Here is a 23,110-nt window from a genome sequence, read left to right on the forward strand (position 1 = left end):
CCGTCACCCTCTTTGCCCCCGTGCTCACCTGGCTCCTTGGTATTCTGAGGAGCTGAGGTGGATGAAGCAGGAGTTCAGACGGCTTGAGCGAGTGTGGAAGAGAGATCACGGCGAGGAGACAAGAACATCCTATAGGGCGCTTATGAAAGCCTATGAGATGGCGGTTAAGTCAGCAAAGAAAGAGTATTATGCCAACTCCATCTCATCTGCAAGCTCATGCCTGGCAAAATTATTTCTAGCACTTCGGTCTTTTGTCTCCCTTACACAGGGAGATAGGCAAATTGTTAATTTGGATATTAGCTGTGAGGCTTTTGAGAGCTATTTTGCGGGTAAAATCCTGTCTCTCCGTCATGACCTGCAAGCCATGAGTGATACAGTAAGGGAACTGGAGGGCCCTTGGCCATCTTGTGGATCTGTATTAGATTAGTTCAGTCTGCTCTCTCAGGATGAGGTTGACAGGATACTGCGAGCAGTGAGGCCCACCACCTGCCTCCTGGACCCCTGCTCATTGTGGCTGGTAAAAGCCAGCCTGGACAGGCTTCAGGCTCCATTGGAGGCCATTGTCAGTATCTCCCTTAGCTCTGGAGTTTTTTCTGGAGCATTGAAGGAAGCAGTAGTGTGGCCCCTACTGAAGAAACCATCCTTGTGTCAGAACTGTGGCTAGATAATGTCCTTACTCCAGACTACCTTCTGCAATCAGACAAAAGCCCGTTGTTTCCAAAAGTTTACTGAAGAAAGAAAGCATTATAGTCCACGAGCCTGAATACAATATTCAGGATGGTACATGTGAATTGTTACCAATGACAGGCAAAGCATAAGGTACAAAGTAACAGATCCCAGCAGGCCCAACCTCCCCCCATAGTTCTCAAAACAATCCCTTTGAAGCTTGGAAAGCGAAAGTCCTTCGAGGCTGGAACAGCGGTAGCCAAAACATTCCTCTGGAGATTGCTGCGTGGGAACGTCCTGGCACCTGGGAAGAAAGCACTCATGATACTGAAAGGATTAAAATGGCGTCTCTTTGGCAATAGTACACCTGAACATAGCATAGCATATTCTGAACATGACACCTTGGACTCCACTGATCCAGCTAGTTTCGAACCTCCCATTCCTGGGTAAGGTGATTGAGTGGGGAATGGCAGAACAGCTCCAGGTATTCTTGAAGGATTTCTCGATCCTGGATCCATTTCAGTCTGGCTTCTGCCCTGGCCATGAGATGGAGATAGCACTGGTCACCCTCACAGACGATCTCTGCAGGCAGCTAAATCGAGATGGGTCGGCACTGCTGGTGTTATTGGATCTTACTGCAGCATTTGACATGGGCTGTTTCCAGACGGCTTACCTGGCTCCGGAATGTTGCGCCATCTTGTGGGGAAAATGCAAAATATCGCGTTTTCTCACGCGAGTTTTCTCATGTGACATCGCGCAAAACTCGCGCGAGAAAACACGATATTTCGCGTTTTCCCCACAAGATGGCGCAACGTTCCGGAGCCAGGTAAGCTGTCTGGAAATGGCCAGGGTCAACTATGAGCTTTTGGCCCACCGCCTCGCCCATGTGGGGATTTGTTGTATGGCCTTACAGTGGCTAGTCTCTTTTCTTCATGTTCAGGGACAGAGGGTGGTGCTAGGGGAGCAGTTATCGGCATGCTGCCCTTTGGTGTGTGATGTCCCTCAGGGGCCAATACTCTCCCCAATGTTGTTCAAAATTTATATGTGCCCCCTTGCCCAGCTGGCCTGGAGCTTCGGGTTGTGATGTAATCAATATGTGGATGACACCCAACTTTATTTGTTGATGGACAGCTGGCCAGATACTGCCCCAGATAATCTGGTCAGAGCTTTGGAGTCTGTGACTGGATAGTTAAAGACGAGCAGACTGAAGTTGAATCCAATGAAGATGGAGGTTCTGTATCTGGAGCGTGGGCTATCAGGTTTAGGGATCCGGCTCCCACCTCTTTATTGGGCAGTGGTCACATGGTGAGGAGCCTGCATGTGGTCTTGGATGTCTCCTTGTCTATGACCCCCTGATCATGGCGATTGCCAGATCGGTATTTTCCTATCTTCATCAGATCAGGCAGCTTGCCCCCTACCTCTCACCCCACGACCTTGTCTTAGCGATCCATGCAATGGTCACCTCTAAGATGGACTACTGTAACTTGCTCTATGCTGGGCTGCACTTGGGTCTGCTCCGGAGATTACAGCTGGTCCAGAATGCAGCAGCATGACTCTTGACTGGGACGCCGTTCCAGGCCCATATGACACCTATCTTACACCAGCTGCACTGTCTCCCAGTGGAGTTCTAGACCAGGTTCAAGGTGCTGGTCTTGACCTTTAAGGCCCTTAGCGGACTGGGACCAGCATACCTTCGGGACTGCCTCTCACCCTATATACCCCGGAGGGTACTTCGCTCAGAAGGGGAACATCTTCTGGAGATTCCCGGCCCCAAGGAGCTCCGTCTTGCCTTGACCAGGGCTCGAGCCTTCTCGGCCCTGGCCCCAACATGGTGGAACTCTCTGTCTGAGACAACTTGGGCCTAATGGGATCTTTGAGCATTCCACCGGGCCTGTAAGGCAGAGATGTTCTGCCAGGCTTTTGGTGGTTGAGGCGGGTGGGCCTCCTCTTGGCTACCTACCAGAGGGGTGGGGGGAGAGCCCACTCTTGGTTTTTAGCTCATTGCTGTATATTAGCCTCCGCAGACCCAGTGATCTTGCAGGGCTGGGAAATCCGCAGTCTGTTTAAATTTTGCTGCCAGTTTTAAATTGCTTTTAGCAATTTATTGTATATTGTATTGTGTTTTAATCAGGTTGTGATCCACTCTAAGCCTGCATTGTGGGGAGAGTAGACTATAAGTCTAATAAATAATAATACCTATAGTGTACAAATCAAAGGCCATTTTCACGCTACTAACCTGCTTCCGTAACGTTGCGAAACATTGCACGAAAAATGCGGAAGATAGTGTCTTCTGGCGAGAGTTTTGCTCGGCATCACGCAAAACTCTTGCGAGAAGACACTATTTTCCATGTTTTTCGTGCGATGTTTCGCAATGTTACGGAAGCAGGTTAGTAGTGTGAAAATGGCCAAAGTCTTTTGGAAATGAAATTTGGCAAATGTACTGTCCACCAGGCTCACCAGATGACCTCAGTTCACTAGAGTATAAATGTATTTCTTAAAACCACTTGCCTTTTACACCCTGGATGCATTTAGAGTCGAGTCCAAACATACCTAATGTGTTTTATTTAAATTTGTTTCATTTTCACCCCTCTGCAATGGGTTGTGCTTCAGACTGTTCCTTCAAAAGTTTCTCTAAACAAATAGAAATCAATGTTCTGGATGCTAGATAGAAATATGGAAAAAACATCAAAGGCTGGCCCATCGAGCTAGCTTCAGTGAACTGTGCAATCCATGATCTATCCCATGGAGGACAATTTAAAGCCGATACCCAGCTTTGGTACCAACAGCTCTGTGCCATCCTTTTGCTTTTCTGACCAAAAAAGCCCTGTGACCCATCTAAGCTCAAGCTTACATAGAGTCTCCGTAAATATTTTCCCGCAAATCCTCCCTCCTCCTTCATAGAATATGCACATTTAGATAGGGATATCAAAATATGCAAATACACAAACAAATAAATAAACAAATCAGTGCCATTCGAGTTGTGTTATCTTTGACAGATCTATTTCAGATGGACATTCCCATCTCTCTCCCTTCTCTCTCTCTCTCTCGCTCTCTCTCCTCTTACATCAAAACTTCATGAGCCACATTTCATTCACAAATTGGATGAGATGTGGAATTACTGCAACGGCAGCTGATCCCCTGGAGGTGGTTATGGTTGTCTCAGTCAATATAAAACGTCACTCTCTGCTTCACACACAAATGCTCTGCTCAACAAACTGCAGAAGGATGGGGCGGCTGGAGCCAATAGCCGGGCATGCATATTAAGGAAGTGTGTATTTAAGGAAATCTTGAAGAAGCACAGATGTCAGACCACAGCTATATATATTTAGCAGTAACTGTTTGGCTGCAGCTCAGACACAAAGCACCTGCCGTGCAGACAGAAGGTCCCAAGTTCAGTTCCTGGGACCTCTAGTAAAGTAGCAGGAGTTGAGAAGAACCTTGTATTTTCTCCATGAGACCCAGATAAGCAGCTGCAAATTACAGCAAAGAGAAGTGTGCTAGATGGGTTAACATCCATGCTTGATATACAGCAGCTTCATATATGTTGCAAACTCCACAACCCCCACCCCCGGTAAATATATCTGAGAAGTACATAAGGAATGCTATGATAAGTAGACTTGCCAGGCCTCTTGGCAGCAAGCCACATTGCCCAACACTGCTCTGATAAAAATAGAATAAAAAACAGTGATGTTGCAAATGTTACTACATCACTACTACTACTGCTGGTGCTGGTGCTGGTGCTGCTAAGTTTAAACAGCACTTGGTCCAATTGTCTGAAAATGTGCTCTACTGTTCTGGAGCACAACTGCTACTACTATTATTTATGTTATTTATAGTCTGCTTTTCTCACTGAGATTAGTACAGTCAACATCAAGGACATTTCCAAGGTGCAAAGCAGAAGTGACAAGGGGTAGCTCTAGGAATCAATGGAATCTTTATGGTAAACCCATAGTTTCTCATTTCATTCATCCTATTTCATTCCATTTATTGGATTTTTAGCCTGCCCTCTGCACAAGCGGGCTCAGGGCAGGTCACAACAAGGTATAAATACATTTAAAATATAATATGACTAGATCATCATAGCAAGCATAAAATATAGTAAAATTACGATAAAATACGATTCCCAAGATGGCAGTCCTTACTAACCGCCCCTGCCTATAGTGCATAGAGGGGGGAACTCTTAAGGGGATGGGGAGAGAAGGAGGAACAGCCATTCTGGTTGTGTTATGACTCCAGTGGGTGGGTGTGAGATGACTATGTAGCCGTTCCCCCTGACAGGAGACCAGTAGGGAAGCTCATGATTCCTAGACCCAGGGGTCATTGGGGAGGGGAACGCACTGGAATGGCATTCCTGTAGATCTGAAAAGTGGTCACATGGATTTTGGCCCCACCCACCTGATTCCTTTTCCTCCCCTCTGCCTCCCCTCCAAAGGAGGCTAAGCTGCTTCAATTCATTCTGCTGCTTTATTTTCATTCGTGACTTGTGTGTGAGAGAGAGAGTGCAAGCTGGGCTGCTGGGCCTGGATCTCCAAAGGAGGGTAAGCTGTTTCAATTCATTCTGCTGCTTTATTTTCATTTGTGTGTGTGTGTGAGAGAGAGACTGAGTGAGCGAGTGCAAGCTGGGCTACTGGGCCTGGATCTCCAAAGGAGGAGGGTAAGCTCCTTCAATTGATTCTGCTTCTTTATTTTTATTCGTGACTCGTGAGTGAGTGCATCCGTGCAAGCAGGGCTGCTGGGGGCTGGCTCTCCAGAGGAGGGTAAGCTGCTTTGAGTTCATTCTGCTTTATTTTCAGGAAATACCTGGAGATTTTTGGGGAAAGGGGCCTGAGGGGTCAGTGTTGCCTTCTGACACACTTTTGGTGATGTCAGGGGGTGTGGCAAATGCTAATGAGATATGCTAATGAGTTATGCTAATGAGTTCCTGCTGTTCTTTTTCTATGAAATTACCCCTGCCTAGACCCATCTGTTGTTACTTCTGGCTTGTATTCCACAAGCAGAATTGCACTGTTCGTTGACATTTCTGCCTGCATATCAATCCAAGACATAGTTTTCAGTCCTTTTCTGGTTCAGTCCATTGCACAATAGAATAGATACTGCTCTGAAGTGTTCCTTGCTGCTAGGACACCTGAGAAATTTAGTTTAAGAAAATGTATATCTACCTAATGCAAAAGAAAGAAAATGAAGGGGTGGAGAAATGTAAAACTTTATGGGTACGGAATTTAGGCAATAATATTGATCCGGCACAGTGGAATAAGATATAGAAAGCAAATAATAAAATAACTAAATCTGCTACGTTTAAAGAGAACTTATATAAGATGTTCCATAGATGGTATCTGACACCAGATAAATTGGCTAAAATGTTTTAAAATATGTCAAACAAGTGTTGGAAATGTAAAAAATGTACAGGGATGTTTTTTCATATGTGGTGGTCTTGTAAAGAGGTGCATAGATTTTGGATAATGGTGCACAAACTAATACAAACTATATTGCAGATATCAATTTCTCTCAAACCAGAAACTTTTTAAATTAAATTGTATGTCGGATATGAGCAAAGAACAGAAACATTTGATAATTCATATAGTAATGGCAGCCAGATTTTTATTAGTGACATGCTAGAAACAACAAAGAATTTCACAGCAAGAAGAGTTAATAGTGAACATAATGGAAACTGTGGAAATGGACAAATTAACATCATTAATGAAAGGACAAATGGAAGAAGACTTTTCCGCACCATGGGATCCCTTCTACAAATGGATGAATAATAAGTATAATGATCAAATGTAATATTAATGGTAATAGTATATGATACAACAGAATTCACAGTTAAAGATGTATTAGGATGAAATATAGGAGGTGGAGAACTAGATAACGGATATAGGCGAGCATAATGATAATTGTCTCATGTTCTTTCGATTTATATGTGAAAAACAATAAAAATATATAAAAAAAGAAAAAGAAAAAGAAATTTAGTTTGCAGTTCCTTCTGGCTCAGTCTGTTTCCCAGTTCCAAGAAGCACTATAAGACTGTGGGCCAAGCTACAAGTGATGAATGACACTTGAACAGCAAGTGGATTGAGTGGAGAGCAAGTGGAGGGCAAGTGAACAGGGAGGAATACACTTGCTGTTCACATGTCATTCGTCACTTGTAGTTTGGCCCTGAGGCCTCCACTGTTGTAAGGCCATGCTGCTTAGCTTGCCAGACCTCCCATTATTGCGGGAGGCCTCTCACGGGCAAACTCTTGCTGCTTGGAGCAGCACAGGAAAAAAAATGAAAAACCAGCAATGTCACGGAAGTTGCTATGTCGCTTCCAGGTAAAATTTGGAACTGAGGTGGGTGGGCAACGTCAGTGATGCTGCTGATGTAGCTACAGCACTTCCGAGTAAAAACTGGTAATGACAAAGGCTAGTTTAGGAATTGCTGGTAAAACCATAGAGTTTCCAGTGATTCCTAGAGCAACCCTTTGTTGTTTACAGGTTTAATCCGGAAGTGAGGTAATTATGTCTGTAACATCACTGACATTGCACCACCCCATGTCCCAACCTCAGCCGTCCTGCCAGTTGCCAGTACAGACAACCCTATGTGAGCTGATACCATCCCTCTATTTACTTAGCACATTTTCCCGGCAGTTTCTGTCCCTGAATACTCAGATTGCAAATGTCAGTTTAGGGAGTATTGGACCTTAGAGCCTCCAAGGGAACCTGGCAATGAGCTGATCCCATTTTGGATATTGTTTTCCATTGCACTGGGGGCTTGGATGACTCATTAAAATCTGTGCACGTGTGGGTGTGGGTGTCAACCCTTGAGTTGACCATTCCAGTCCTCTCCAACATTATGACGGCTGGCACCATCACTGCTTCCTCTACCTCCTGCTAAGCTTGCCAACTCCAAGTTGGGCAATTCCTGCAGATTTGGGGGTGGAAGATATAAAGAAGGTGAAGTCCCTGTGGATACTTAAAAGCAGATTTAATAACAGAAGTTGTAAATTGCAAAGGACCACAGTAAGGGAAAATCATAGGATTTACAGCAGCTTATTTCAGATAAATTGTCCTTCCCAGACTCACATCTGTACTTGCTAACTTTCCTCTAGAAAGAAATTCGAGCCCTTTTAACTTTTCCAAGGGACAGGAAATGCCTTCCTCAAAAGCCAGCCAACAGATTAACAGCCCAATCTCATTTTGCTTGTAAGTGAGAAGGCCAAAGCTGTCCCTTTTTGCCACAACTGAAAGAAATTTTAAGAGTTACAGAACTGAAGGGCTGAAACTGAAGGTTTCTAAAGGTCAGTGTTCATGCATACAAACACACACACACACACACACACACACACAAACACACATGGGGAATTTTGCTATGTTTATTGCTGTTAAATATTCTGCAAGTTTTAGAGCCCTTGTAGCATTTCCAGAATAAACCCAGCAACATGAGGAGTGCCACCGTTTGTTGTGATGTTTATTTGGGAATACTCGTCATCTCTCACCTCTCAAGCAAAGGCCTCCAAATCAATTTCCTTATAAATATATATATGTAAAAGCAATTCAGGAGCAATAAAATGCCAAAACAATAGCAATAAACTGAAATCTTTTAAACATCTCCACCGGGCGAAATTATCCTTACTGCAAGCAGTGGTGCATCTGGAAGTAGAGCAAGCATGCCAATGATCAGTGATACAGTTTGGTCTACATCAACCCATTTAGGAATTGTGGGATACTTGTTTCTGGAATGGGGCCCACATAGGATAACTACACCGGGAAACATGACATCTAGGTCTACTCTTTTCCTGCCTGAGAGTGGGAGGTCTCTCACCCATAGCCCCTGTTGCCTGCCAGTGCTCTGATTGCCAGTGGAAGGTAAAAAAACTTAAAATTACCTTCAGCACAATGGCTAGATTATACCATAGAGTTTCCAGCAATTCCTAGAACGGCGTGATATCACTTCCAGTTTTTTTCCTGGAAGTAATGCTGTCACATAGTGGTATCCCCCATATACCTGTCCCCACAAACTACATCCTTTGCCAGTCTCTGACTGGCACCCCTAAGACAACCAATACTGCCCCATCATCTACTTTCATCCTAATGGGACCTTTAAATATGGTTGCCAGCTTCCAACGGGGGCCTGGATCTTCAGATGACAGAAATCAGTTCTACTTTAGAGGGTGGACTATCTGCTAAGGTCCCCAAATCCCACCTTCCTCAAGATGTACCCCCAAATTTCTAGGAATTTCCCAATCTGGAGTTGGCAACTCTTCAAAAAAGCAAGTCTATCTCAAAGGACAGCTGGGACTCAAATTCCTGGATACTGGAAATGGGTATCCTAGGTTCGAGGAGTGGAAACACATGAGACGAATTACATGTGAAGAGCACAGATTGAGTTTCGCGAACTTCCCTGGGAGTAGTAGTTTTACCCTTCCCCCTCTCCAACCTCCTGGAGGAAACTAAGCCGAGTAGATTTTCTTACAAAGAACAGCCGCTCAGCTGGAGAGATTCTCTGTTTCAAAAATCCAGTCACTTTGGTTTTCCTTCAGGAACTCAGAGATGGGGCGAGGGGCGGGGAATCCATGTTGCGATTTCCTGCCTGGAGAAGAAGATTGGGAGGGACTGAGTTTCTCTCTCTCACAAAACACCTTGGCTTTTTTCCTGCCTCGTGTTACATTGTTCCACACACCCCACCCCATACCAAGCTCTCAGAGGATTTTTGAAAGAGAGAGGGAGTATATGTGAGAGAAAAAGTCCCTCCAGTTGTGATTCTCCCCAGCTGAGAACCACATTGAGTGGCTGGTTTTTTTAAAGACTACATTTCCCAGGGATCCTTGCAGGATCTGACACATGCCTGTGCATCTCATGTGGTTCCACCATTAATCACCTAAGTCCAGGCCAGATAGTGGAAAATATTTTTCTCTGTAATGTGTGAATTTAGGAGAAGAGATAACATTTCAAAAGCAGGAAGACTTTTGGATGAAGGGTATACAATTTACTACAAATCAAACATTAAAAGAAAACTGCTATAAGACGTTCTGTCAGTGGTATATAATTCAAAAAGATATTGCAAAAATGGACAAGAAATATACTGAGATGTATTGAAAGTGCAAAGAAGTAGACGGCACCTTTACCACATGTGGTGGACGTGAAAAAAAACTAAAAACATTTGGAAAGAGATACATGCAGAGATTCAAAGGATCTTAAAAACAGATTTTGCCATGAAACCAAAGACTATGTTGTTGGGAATATTGCCAGGTAGTGTTGATACAATATTATATGAACTGCTTAAGTATATGTTAATTGTAGCAAGAGTAGAACTGGCAAGTAAATGGAAAGATAAAAAATGTCCAACTAACGAAAATTGGAAAGATAAAATGATAGAATAGGGGGCAATGGCAAAATGAACAAATTACATAAATAGAAGACTCATTAAAGAATTGGAAAATTACTACACCTATTATAAAGATGAGAAATAAAAGATATGAACTAACAATGTAAATTTGGTCCTGAGCCTTGTCTAACAGAGGTTATACAAATGTTGTTTATTTTAAGTTTCTGAAATAGAATCTTACATTAATTAACTTGACTGATAATTAGCATAATTTGGTATATTATAGTATAATATAGTTCGTATTAAAATGGTTATATTGTAATATGCCATACAATTAATTTGGAGGTAAGAAAAGTCTAACAATGAATATCGTTAAATACTTTAAAATACAATATTATATTTTTAACTAGCAACAGAGCTTTTGTTTGTTTGTTTGTTTGTTTGTTTGTTTGTTTGTTTGTTTGTTTGTTTGTTTGTTTGTTTGTTTGTTTTAAATGGGCCCCAGAAAAACCGGGAATGCTGGGCTTCCCGCAGCGGCGGCTCCCTGCGGAGGGATGGGTGGGCTTGCCTGGCTGTTCTGCCATGGCAGTGCCCTCCAGAGGGACAGGTGGGCTCATCTGGCCATTTTGCAGTGGCAACACCCTCTGGAGTGGTGGGTGGGCTCGCCTGGCCATCCTGAAGTGGCGGCTCCCTCTAGAGGCTGCATTGTCTAGTACACACTTTTTATCCTGATGCTGCTGCACAGGCACATCAGGATAAATGTGCATTGCTGGGGAACACTGTTTCCTTTTTAAATAGAAAGATATTTGATTTAATAGGGAGATATTGTAAAAGAGAGAGAGGAAATGTTTCTGAGAATACTTGTAATAAACCTACATGTGACATTTTTTAAAAAAGAGAATAAGGGAAAGGAAGGAAAGGAAAAATCAAAAACCTTCAATACTAAGAGGACCCCAAAGGTATTATTTCTGCCTCCTTGTTGGCTAGGGTAGCTCAAAGAGCCATTTCCTCCAGATTCCCCCCCCCCCAAGGGTTCTGAACTCCTAAGAGGGAAAGTTTGACAGGCTGAAGTAGGGTTGCCAACTCAGATTTGGGATGTTCCTGGAGATTTGTGAGAAGATTTGGGGGAGGGGAGGGAGCATAGTGGGCAACAGGATGCCATAAATTCCACCCTCCAAAGCTGCCATTTCCTTTTTTTTCTATAGAGTACTCACAAAACAGTACTCTCTGTTGTTGTATATATTGTCATGTCTGTGCCCCATCCATGCCATTATGCTAAGCTGAGCTGTCGCTACGAACCGTTGTTAATGGTGTATCTTGATGTCATATTACCAATGCCATAATTGCTTTGTTTTCACAGGCCTACTTATCTCGTTGCAACTGTCCGTTCTCATGAATTACTTTGTTGCAGCTTTAATCTTGTGCCTTCCTAGTGTCTAGACTTGATATGGAAAATATGCAAGGAGTTCTCAGGGCAGATTTGCGCCAAAAAGTTATGCTTTACTATTGGGAAGGGGGAGGTGTAATTGTGCTGTATAATAGAATGGTTTTCACACGTTTCAAGTATTCTTGCCAACCTGCTTGATTGCTTGCTTTTCTTCTGATTAATCCTATGGACATATCTATTATTTGATTTGATTCCTGAATAAAGCCTTTTCAACCAAGAGCATGGTTTCTTGCTGTGAGGATACAGGGGTCTATCTGCAATAGCCTGTCATCTATAGCCTGACATATATTGTCATGCTATGTAATTACTGCATTGTTTAACCTCACTGTAATAAGGTTTACTTTATTAAACTTTCATTTAATAAGGTTTACATATTAATGCTTATGCCTTGGGTCACTCTAGAGGTGCAGGTTTTTAAAGCATCGGGTCTGGGTTCCCCAGAATACTCCATGTGGAGCAGAAAAAACAGAGAGGGGGGGACTCACTCCCCTGCTATTTTGACAACCCTGAGGAGCCATTCTGAGCCCATTTGGGCTCTCCTTTATTTTTAACATCTATTTCCCAGAGCTACTGTCTAGCTGCAGGGAATTTGAATTGGGTCTTTGGAACCCAGACCCAACTCTTTATTAACTTGCACATCTAGCTTGGACCTTTGAGTTTCTCTACACAAGACACCTTGGCACATGTTCATCAAGTATAGGAAGATGCAATATTATCTGGGAAGCATAGTTTAAAAAGACAGAGCTGGTAGAAATCGTTTCTCAGACTGTTTGTTAATTTCATCTTCACCTCCCTGAATGCTCTGTCAATTTCAATTCTCCTGTCTAAAACTATGGAATCGCAACCAGAGGGCAGCGAAAAATGGAAATGAACTGGCTCTGCCTTCCAGAGCTGGGCTTGGACCTGGAGAGTTTATCATGGGCTGAAGTTTCCCTTCTGGCATTTTCCAGCCCCTTCACACAGCTCCAGCGTATAGCAAAGCCTTTGCCCTGCTGCCATCTATGTCTTTTTAAACTACTCTTCCCAGCTAACATTGCATCTCCTGCCATGTGTTCTTCACATGTCAGATGTGTCAGGTAGAGAGAGACTTTGTTTCAACTCAGTTTCAGATATCTGCTTGATGTCAGATTTCTGTAGCTTTAATCCTATCACGTTACTTATTGGATGTCACCTTCTATAGATTGTACTGACTTACAGTGTGTCATCCACCTTGAGACTCAGCGTAAAGGAATAAAATTGGCCAATGGATTTCATTTCAGATTAGACTCTGAGTCTGTCCACATGGGACATCTTACGTACATGAGGATGCTCAAGTGTAGGGAGACACAAAGTTAGCCAGGAAGTGTAGTTTAAAATGACAGAGCTAAAGGCTCTGTCAGTTTCACCTCTCTACACAGAGCCAGTACAGATCGCTTCTCAGAGGGTTTGTTAATTTCATCCTCACCTCCCAGAAGGCTCTGTCAATTTCACCTCCCCTTTAGGAAACTAAAGTTGAAATTAACAAACCCTCAGAGGAGCAATCTCTGCTGGCTTTGTGTAGAGAGGTGAAATTGACACAGCCTTCAGCTCTTTCTTTTAAAACTACACTTCCCAGCTAACATTGTGTCTCCCTACACTTCAATGTTCTTGTTTAAAATGTCTTGTGTAGAGAGACTCTCTGAAAAGTGGAAGTCGGGGGGGGGGGGTTTGAAATGATTAAAAATGAGGTCTTCAAAGGAAAAAGCAGAAATATTTAATGTCGATAATTATGCAAACATGATTTTCATAGCCTAAGTTTAATAAAATTAGGTTTAACAAAGCTGTCCAGAGAGGTAGCCTTGAGGAGTTTATCAAGTGGAGCATTTGGCTGAGGAAAATTAAGCTTAAGGCTAAATTGATTTAGGAGTGAAGATTAAAAAACACACACACACACACACAAATATTCAAGATCTATTGTCCAGAGATGGGCAATGATTCATTCTGTATGTGTATGCATGCATGTTTAAAGAAAAATATCCCATGTTCTGCTAAGCAAAAACGTGGCAGAATGTAAAGAATCGAAACAAAAGGAGTGTGTGGGATTCGTGGTACAACGTTACTCTCTGGAAGAATAGCAGCTCAGCAAAATATGACTTAAACTGAGGAACGCTTTGGAATTTTGTAACCTGTGGGTTTGACCTGAATATCTCTGTTTAAATTTTGTTGCTTCGTAGCATTGGCCATTTTCACACTTCTTACCAGCCAAGGAACATCGCACAAAGCTCCTGGGACAACAGCATCTTCCTGGAGCGATTTCGTGCAAGGAGTGATGATGGGAAACAACGCCAGGAAGACACTGCTGCTACGGGAGCTTTGTGCGATGTTCCACGGCCAGTAAGAAGTGTGAAAACAGCCATTAACGGAGCCCAACATTCTATATTTCTATGCAATTTTCTGCTTCCTGACATAGAATTTTCAATGTTGTATGTCAGTAAATCTGCACTGTACATTATACGAATACTATGTATAAAAATAACATACATGCCATGGAAAGCTTCATCTGCCCAGTTAAACACAATAAGTTTCTGTTATGGAGCCCTGTGGCGCAGAGTGGTAAGCAGCAGTACTGCAGCCCAAGTTCTGCTCATGACCTGAGTTCAATCCTGGCGGAAGCAGGGTTCAGGTAGCTGGCTCAAGGTTGACTCAGCCTTCCATCCTTCTGAGGTCGGTAAAATCACTACTCAGTTCCTGGGGGTAAAGTGTAGATGACTGGGGAAGGTAATGGCAAACTACCCCGTAACAAAAAAAGTCTTCCAAGAAAATGTCATAATCCGACGTCCCCCCATGGTTCAGTGACGACTTGGTGCTGGCACAGGGGACTACCTTTATCTTTACCTTAATCTTCTGTTAAAGGTGCCCCTGGCCACCTATTTAATTTTGTTGCTACACCTCAGCACTAAAATAAGGGAGACCAAGGGTCAAATACTTATGAGCTTTGGAAATCCTCTCTCAGCCTAACCTATTTTGTAGGGCAGGGCATGGGAACTGGATGTGTGTGTCTTGTGGTACAATGTATGCCTCCCCAGGCTTCTTGGAAGAAAGAAAATGTATAGATAAAAGGGTAAAAAGTATCCCACTATATAAAAGGCTAACTGTGTTCCAGACAACTCACTTCCTACCCTTGTGCACCTCCGGAGGGCACTGCTGTGGAGGGAAGCCCAGAAGAGGCAGCCTGTCCCTCCAGAGAGCATGCCACAGCAGAAAGCCCAGGTGAGGATTAGGTGTGGAGCAGGCGACAATGCCTGTCCCTGCCTTTACCCAGCTGGGATCAGGAGGGGAACAAGTGGTAAAGCCCACCATCCCACCTTCACACAGCTGAGATCAGGAGGGAAGCAGGTGGCAATGCCCACCCTCTGCCTTCACCCAGCTGGGGGCAGGAGCATGTGAACTTTGGTTTGTATTTCGGTTTGTGCCCACTTCTAATCCAAACCCATGCTGTGCATGAGAATAGTATTGCTAGACCAGACCAATGGGCTATCTAGTCTAGCATCCTGCTTTGAAAAGTGACTATTTAGAGATTGTCACAGAGAGAATTCCACCAACAGAGCCCACCAGCAACAGCCGGTTGCCAACTCTAAGTTGGGATATTCCTGAATATTTGTGAGTGGAGCCTGGGGACAGCAGCATTTGGGAAGCAAAGGGGCCTCAGTGGGGTATTATGCCACACAGTCCACCTCCAAATTATTATTATTATTATTATTATTATTATTATTATTATTATTATTATTATTATTATTAATGATAATGATAATGATAATGATAATGATAATGATAATGATAATGATAATGATAATGATAATATAATATAATATAATATATAATATGATGACGATAATGACGATAATAATAATAATAATAATAATAATAATAATAATAATAATTTGGACTAGTGACTAGAAGACTGGGCCAGATTTTGAAAAGCAAGCTTGGCCTCACATCTTGTTCCACTCCTGACTAGACATGGGCACAAACCCCAAAAAAATTCCGAACCAGAGGATCATGGTTCAGTGCAGACCAAAATCCCGAATTCCCAAACAGCAACGAACATCTCCCGTTCCCGAACCCGGATCGTGGATCATGGAGGCCACAACGGAGGGGCACCCCGCTGTTCCCAGCGATACAGGAATGGTGGGTGATGCCGGCGTCATCTGTGTTTGTGTTTGGCTGTCTGTGTTTGGCTGTCAGAGCTGCTTATCAGGGTTTTCAGGGATGAGATTGGAGTGCCCATGGCTACAGGACACCCCCTTCCCCCTCCCTCCCCTGGGTGTCTTCTCCCAACTTGTAACTGCTTTGCTGCTCCATGGTTGGAAGGAAGCCCTGCTGATCAAGGAAAGCTGGGCTTCCATTTGGGTTTCCAGGGCAACAGGAGGAGGGCAAACAGAGCTCAGGCATTCCCCTGGCTCCATTGCCAGGGGAATAGATTGCTGGCGCCTGAGTGTCTGGATTCCCGAACCCAGCCCGAACGCCACGATCCAGGCATCTCCCGACCGCTGGATCATTGGCCGTGGACGATCACAATCCACTGGGTCATGATCACATGATCACCATTTTCATGGGGTTTTTTACATTCGTAATGCAGATTTTGCCCATCTCTACTCCTGACCCTTCCACCTTCCCCTTCCATATGAAACTTGATGGCTTTTCACTAGACTTTCCCATTTGTTAGCAGATATTGGCACCATCTTGGAGAAAGTTTGATTTAATGTTGATCATTAATTGTTGAGTTTTGTCTCCCCGCCCCCACCCCCGGCTCCAGAATTCAAATACTTTTAAAGAGATAACACATACACAATAAGCATTTAAATCTGACAAAGATAGAACTGGGTTTCATTTGAGCAAAGGTGTTTAAGACATGGACAGTCTTGTATAATATAGAAAGTCTTTAGTGGTAACCTTTTCCCATTCTAACGAGTGTCTAATATTGGTTTTGCAATCATTTAGTAATTATATAAGGAGGACATATTTATTACGAATTATTGATTTTATAATTACTGCTGCTGGTGTTCGCATTATTCCACAATGAAAACCTTTTAATATACAACATTCTCAACTCTCAGCTGGCACACAGCAAGTGCTGTGCAATTTACAGAGTAGCCAACAGTTAGATTTTTATCGAGACCTCTCCCCCCACCCCCACTTTTGCAAACTACCTAAGTGGTTTGCTTTATGGGATGCGGGCGGGGAGACAAAGAGGAGGAAGACAAGAAAATATTGCTAATGGCACTTAAATCAAGACAAATGTTTGGTATCCCAAGGTCATTGCTAGAAGATTATTAGAGTCAGCCGACAACAAGAGAGAAAGATTTTCTATTTAATTGTGAAGTTGTTTTGCTGCTGAGAGCAATGTGAATTAAAACGTACAGCTTGAAATACACAGTTAGCTGAACAGCCGTGAAAGGCAACAGGCAGTCATAGGACTGATGGTGATGGAAGAAAGAAAATGATGTATGTGTTCCGTATATACAGATTTACTCATTGAACCTTCTTTTGGAATGCCAGGTTAGGCAGGCGGGCGGACGGACAGATGGACAGATCCAGGCAGATGCAGACAGAAAAAAAATAGTCTGCCAGACAATCTTCTCCATTCTTATAGGACTGTCCAACAAAAAGAAGACAATTTAGGTTCTCAAAGCTGAGTTCTTCTCAGCTGAATTTTGCTGTTTAGTAGAAAAATCTCTTCAACAGTGAATTGACTCTATATGGAAAGCATCAAATATGTCTTAGATTGAAGGCTTGGTTTCCAATTAGACATGTGCTTAGCAGTTCAGATTCCAGGCGCTTCAGCACACAATGGCTTCTACAACCTGTCTCTGGCCCTATTATTCACTTCCCAATCTTGTTTCTTGTGAACCAAAATTCAAAGATTTAGCACTTAGAGTTAATTGTTAGTTTAGCTTTATGGCTTGTGTATCGTCTGTGGTGCTATAAATATTGCAAAGGAAGGCATTTAATTTTTTTTTAAGTCGCTGAACTGATTTTCTGAATGAATGGGCCTTTAGCCATGTGCTAAAAATCACAGAGTGAAGAGGGGACAAAGCTTATTCAGCTCTTAAACACAGTTTGGTGTGTTTAGGGGCTAGTTCACATATGCAGACTAGACACGTATTTTCTTCATAACGTGCTTCTTAGCTATACATGAATGAGGTTGTACATGGATACAACTCGTTGACCAACAGCCATTTTCTGTGTTGTTCTCTGCTACTTAGATCTGTCTCCAGAATTTCATTTCACCCAAAAGGATGCTTTTTACCATGGCGCCCACATCAAGAAACTAGAAAGAGTCAACCCCCAATCCAATATCTCAAACTGCTCATATTTTTGCAACTATTCCTATTGAATACTTTGTGCCTTCCTTCAATGGTACTGTTGAATATTTGTGCCTCTTCCTAGACGCCTCCCTCCCCACTTGCCCAGTGAGTGGAGGTGGGGGGGAGTCATCATGACTTAGGGGCAGGAGATGCCTCACCGCCAGCAGGGTGTTGGCATCAGTAGCTAAGATGAATTTTGGATAAGGAAAGGCAAGGCAATTTCTTAACTTGAAATTGAAATCTGTACTTATACTATATGACGTAAAGATTTGTCTAGCTGTTTAAAATTAAAATATGAAATTCAGCATTGAACACAAGTCACAGTGAGTTATTTAAAGGGCCCAGTTGGAGCTTGTAAGGAGCTAGGAATGCCGTCAATATTCAGCATTTCTGAATAGAAAAATCTTCCAAATGTGAAATTTGCACATATGCTGTTATGAATAAGTGTCCTGAACAAGCAGAAACTTTCAAAAGATTGTTGCCAGATTTTCAGGAGAGGAAAACATGGTAATTAGATGTGCAAGATGATGTATAATTAATCGAGTTGCATACGTGATATATGAACGCACGAGAATTATTTAGCTTTCAATTATACTGTTCAGAGAGATGCTGGCTTTTCAATATGGAATATGATACACAACTAGACTAATTGTGGATAATAACATGCATGTGAGCAGCTATGATTTTGGACCTACACTAAGAAAAATAAACTCATAATTAGAGATGGGCACGAACCGCATTACGAACTTCAAAAACCCATGAAAATGGCGATTGCGCGATCGCGATCTGGCGGCTCATGATTGTCCACAGCCAACGAACCAGCGTTCGGAAGAGGCCTGGTTCGGTGCATTCAGCCGCGGTTTGGGAAGCCAGACAGTCAGGCGCCATCAATCAATTCCCCTGGCAATGGAGCCGGGGGAATGCCTGAACTCTGTCTGCACTCCTGTCGCCCTGGAAACCTGAATGGAAGCCCAGCTTACCTGGATCAGCAGGTCTTCCTTCCAACTACAGAACTGCAAAATGGTTACAAGTTGGGAGAAGACACCCGGGGGGGAGGGGGAAGGGGGTTTCCTGTAGCCATGGGCACTCCAATCTCATCCCTGCAAACCCTGATAGGCAGCTCTGACGGCCAAACACAGACCTCCTGCATTGCTCAATGGGACCTGTGCTTATAAACAGCCGTGGGCTCCCAGGCTGGGTTTCACTTTCAGTGAGCAGTGGAGTGGGACAGAGCTCTTGCTTGCCACTTGCTAGCCTTTGGTGAGAGAGACTGAGAGTATAATCCATCTTGGATTTTTGTGGGAGTTTCTTGGGGACCTTAGATTGGAGAGTGTATAACTCCAAGATCCCTTTTGCAATCTTGTCCAAACTTGGTTGATGGCTGTAAGAGAGCTTGCAAAACACTCCCTGGGAATATGGGCTCTCTAAGTGCCATGGGGGCCATTCTGCGCCCCACAAACCGCAAACCGGTTTGGCAATGGAAAATGTTCATTGCGGTTCATGACCTCGGGATTGTCGTTGGCAACGAACCGCAAACCACTGGTTCGTTATTTTTTTTTGGTTCATGCCCATGTCTACTCATAATCCCTTTTCAGATAATTGTCCTTAGTATGTGACTAAAAATGCTATCCAAAACAAAGATATTCTAGTCTAAGCCCATTGCTTTTAATGGGCTTAAACAGGAGTAACTCTGTTTAGGATTGCACTGTAGGAGCTATATCTGCCCAAACATTGGGGTGTGTTCAGAAAGATTTCATCTCTATGCTTTTTTCCAAATTTTCTGACACCAAACCTTTTTGTATCTGTTTTCTAACCTGGCATTCAGCTGTGGAACTCTGTTTTCTGAGGTAAAAATCAGGTCAAGGAAACTGCAGACAGTTGAAGAAAGACTGTACAAGACTTCTGAATTGGAATAACTTGCTTCTTTTTATTCAAACACCTTTGTGAAGCTCGGGTACAATGCTATTATACTACAAAAACAACTTTAAAAAAATCACAAACCAAAAAATGTTACATATCTGTTGTGTATTGGCCCTAGCTTGAATAAATGACAGGCTTTCATTGGCCCTAGCTTGAATAAACAACAGGCTTTCCTGGCTGAGATTTCATTGGTAGTTTCAGTTGGCAAGCAGCCAATGGCCCGCTATCAATAAAGGCTAATCACATTCTTGTAAATATGTTACAATGTATGTAGTTCATGCAAATGATGGTATCCTAGGGTGCTTGTTACTATTGGTTATTGGTTAACCAATAGGCCTGGCCTCGACCAAAGCCAGGGCCTTTTCGGTCCTCGCACCGATGTGGTGGAATTCTCTGTCTGAGGAAACCAGGGCCTGGCGGGATTTATTATCTTTCCGCCGGGCCTGTAAGACAGAGATGTTCCGCCAGGCATATGGTGGAGTCTAGGTTGGGCCCCCACTGGCCACACTAAAGATCTTTCCACCACCCCACATATGAGCCAAGGCTTGAAAAGCAGTAATTTATCATCGCCATCTGAAGAGAAGCTGTATTGTATAAAGTTGTTTTAATGATATTTGTATACCGTTTTATCGGTTTTTAACTGTATTTAGGTAATTTGAAATGTTGTACTCCACCCTGAGCCAACCTGGCAGGGAGGGCGGACTAAAAATCTAATAAATAAATAAGTCAGGGGCGGGGTTTGTATATATATATTGAGGGGTTTTGCTCTACTGTGTGTCTGTCTGTTCTGGTTGGCAATAAAGCACGTTGTTGAGCTAAATCACTCTGGCTGGAATTACTCTGAGCTCCAGGGTCAGTACACAATAATACCCATAAGTATTATAACTGGATTTAAAGTAGTTAAATACCATAGCGAAGCACAGATATCAAGCTAGTCTATCATAAGAGTGAGTAGACAGAACTTTTTCTCCTTCTCCCCAAACACGAGGATTCGTGGCAATCCCTTAAAGTTAATGGGAAGTAGATCCAGGAGGGATAAAATGACATAATTCTTTACTCAATGAGTGAGTAAAATGTAGAATTTGCTACCAGCGGAGGTTGCAATGGCCACAAGCACAGATGGTTTAAAGGGGAACTAGATACATGGAGGATGGGTTCTTCAGTGTCTACTAGTTATGGTGACTAAAGGGAACCTCCACAGCCAGAGGTAGTAGACCTGTGGATGCCAGTGCTAGAAAACATCATCGGGGGATGATGTTTTCTGTACCCTCTGTACCCTCTCCGGGGCAATTGGTGGGCCAGACTAGATGGACCTCTGGTCTGATTCAGCAGCATTTTCCTTACATTCTTATGTACCGTGCTTCCGGGTTGGGAAAATAAAAAAAGAAGAAGTATAAGCTTATATTATCTTGCAGAGACTTCCAAGACATGTTCCCAGACTCCCCCACAAAGTGTGATTCAATGAATCACAGAATTGGGCTTCATTCAGCAGATACAGTGCATTCAATATTCAGTTGTAGTTTCTAAATCCATCAGGAATAATCCAGCCCAAATTAAAGCTGTTCAACCCCATTGATTTAAACAGGAGAGTTAAATCTCCTGTTTATCTTTCAGTCCCATATAATCAATGGGATTTAAAATTGTCTAATTTGGGCTGGAATGTGTCCATCATTTTTTAAACTGTAAATTAATAGACATCCTTTTAAAAAAAACACTAAACAGGATTTCACAATTTATTATCTAGCTCTGAAAAGAATTATTAAAAGTGAATTCATAAGAGATGCATCTATGCATCTTCTGCAACCACTTTGCATGGATTCCGTTCGACAAATTCAAACAGAATAGATTTGGATGACTGTACTTGGGCATCAGATATATAATAAACTGAAATGTCTACAACACATTTGGAATAATTTTATAACTCAATTCATTTTTTTTGTTATTTTAATACACCTTCATTAAGGAAATTTCTATTTTATTGCTGATAGATTCAAATATAATAATGGGGAAGGGAGGACGATTCACCTTGAAAGAGGAGCAGGATAAAAATCCTAGCTAACATTTTTATTCTGCTGACAGATAGACAGAATTTCTGGCAATTCAGAGAAAGGCATGATATCAGCCACTCTCCATGTCCCCCAACATAGCAATCCATTTTCCCCTCACCCCTGAGCCTTTTGCAGGTTGCCAGGCCTGGCACCCCAAGGTATATCAGATCAAACTTCAGAGGGGAACTCCACACCCCACCAAAAAAATCTCGGGTTCTGCGGTTGACCAAGGAAGCACTTTTATAGGAACCTGTGGTGGTAGAACATGCCCTCAAGACATAGCTGACTTATGGCGACCCCTGGTGGAGTTTTCAAGGCAAGAGACTAAGAGAGGTGGTTTGCCATTGCCTGCCTCTGCAACCCTGGGGTCTTCGTTGGAGGTCTCCCATCCAATTACTAACCAAGGTCGACCCTGCTTAGCTTCTGAGATCTGACATGATCAGGCTCACCTGGGCTATCCAGGTCAGGGCTTATAGGAACCTACCATATTCCAAATATGCCCAGTGGGAATTTATGGGAAGGACTTTTCCACTCCTAAACTACAGATCTCTTTCCTTCAGGAAAAATGTTTAGCACTCTTTCTGCAGGTGTCATCCTAGAAGGCCTTGGAATGCATCGGATGAGTTTTAATATTACATTTTTAATTATTTTAATTATTCGGTTTTTTCATCCATTTCTAAGTGCTTTTTCATCAATGGCTAGATGCCTAGATGATTCTAGCTTATCCTACTCATCACGTTCATTTCTAAGTGCTGGGAATGTTTTTGTATGAAGGGGCATACAATAGCGTAAGCCCTCATCCAAAGTCTGCAGTAGAGATGGGCACGAACCTAAATATGACCCCAACCCCCCCCCCCCACAAACCAGACCGGTTCGGGGTTCGCAAACCAGGGTTCGTGGAAGCTCCTTTCCATGCTGGTTCGTTGGGTCGTATTTACAGGGACTGTTTAAATGGCAATTTCCCCAAATGGATGCCACGGTGGCCATTTGAGGGGCAGGGAGGCCATTTTTGGCTTCCCTGCCCCTCAAATGGCCGCCACAGCAGCCATTTGAAGGGCAGGAAGGCCGTTTTCAGCCTCTTCTGTCACCCTGCAGGCCCCCAGGGTGGCGGAAGAGGCCGAAAATGGCCTTCCCGCCCCTCCTGGGAGGAGAAGAAGGACTGCGCTGCAGGATAAGGTAAGTGTGGGGCTAGGGCAGTTTAAAGGGCCTTGCCACCGGCAGGTCCCTTTAAACTATCAGCTGGCAGGCGGCATGGGGAGCATCCCCCCTGCCGCCTGCCAGCTGATAGTTTAAAGGGACCTGCCACTTGCAAGGCAGGAAAGGGCCCTTTAAACTGTTAGATGCCCCTTCCCCTGCCACTGTTAAGGCCAGAAAGGGGCATTTAAACCCCATGAACCAC

This window comes from Eublepharis macularius, chromosome 8, assembly GCF_028583425.1.
Source record: "Eublepharis macularius isolate TG4126 chromosome 8, MPM_Emac_v1.0, whole genome shotgun sequence".
In the NCBI taxonomy this organism is placed as follows: Eukaryota; Metazoa; Chordata; class Lepidosauria; order Squamata; family Eublepharidae; genus Eublepharis; species Eublepharis macularius.